Here is a 270-nt window from a genome sequence, read left to right on the forward strand (position 1 = left end):
GATATTTATGATTTCTGAGGACGCCCAAGAGACGTGGAGTAGGTTGGTTGGTTGTAGGTTAGGGCATGAGTGTCGAGCTGTCAGCTATATGTATATATAGTGGATCGAGTTGCACGCTGCAACGAGCGTTAAGGTTGTAATAAATATAATAAAGTCGGGTTGCACGCCGCAACGAGCCTTATGGCTATTTATATATTAGTGGGATCGGGCTACATGCCGCAGCGATATAACGCTTGGGCTGAAGGACGCCCCGTCCGGAGTCTGAACCAC

This window comes from Nicotiana attenuata, unplaced genomic scaffold (assembly GCF_001879085.1).
Source record: "Nicotiana attenuata strain UT unplaced genomic scaffold, NIATTr2, whole genome shotgun sequence".
In the NCBI taxonomy this organism is placed as follows: domain Eukaryota; kingdom Viridiplantae; phylum Streptophyta; class Magnoliopsida; order Solanales; family Solanaceae; genus Nicotiana; species Nicotiana attenuata.